This window comes from Gossypium raimondii, chromosome 6, assembly GCF_025698545.1.
Source record: "Gossypium raimondii isolate GPD5lz chromosome 6, ASM2569854v1, whole genome shotgun sequence".
Lineage (NCBI taxonomy): Eukaryota > Viridiplantae > Streptophyta > Magnoliopsida > Malvales > Malvaceae > Gossypium > Gossypium raimondii.
In genome coordinates, this window is record NC_068570.1 from 26,826,412 (window position 1) to 26,827,120 (window position 709).

Sequence of the window (709 nt, forward strand, 5' to 3'; positions counted from 1 at the left end):
GGTGTTGTTAATATGAGAAATATTTTTTTAGAACAACAAATTTTTTCTCAATCACATTTCAAAGCCTTGAATGTCTCAAATAGGGGCTGTAACACCCCAAAATTTTAATTTTGGGTATTGTGAATGTGTGACACAAAATTTTTGACTGCTTTAGTGGTTATGTGTTCTGAGGGTGTTTGGGAGGTCCTAAGTTCAAGCCAGGACTTGGGAAAATTTTATCTTTGGTCAGTAGGCTTTTAAGTAAAAGTTGGCAAATAATTAATAGAATGGGCTTTCTGGTCTGGTGTTTAAGTGGAGTGTTGGTGTGAAGGAGGTTCTATGTTCGAATCCTGGCATGGGCATTATTATTGCTCGTGTGTCCAGGAGAGTTTGAGATGGACTAAAAATCTGAGTAGTGGGTTTAGTGGGGAGTTTGATGGAGAGAAATAAGGGATTGGGGTGGTTATCAAATATTCTGTTCATCTTTTTTTCTTTTTTTTACTTTCCCCAAAATCCCTCTATCCTCTTTTCATTTTTATCTTCATTGCTGTTGAATTTCTGATCTCTTTCACCCTTCATCTTCTTGATTTTTCTTTTCCCACTTTGCCTCGTGTCGCTCCACGTTTGTCTGGGATCGTTTGGTAAGTTTTAGATAAGTGATTTGTCTCAGTTTGTTAACTTTCTTCTAAAGTTTTTTGTTTATGTCAATTAGGGGAGGATTCAAGGGCTC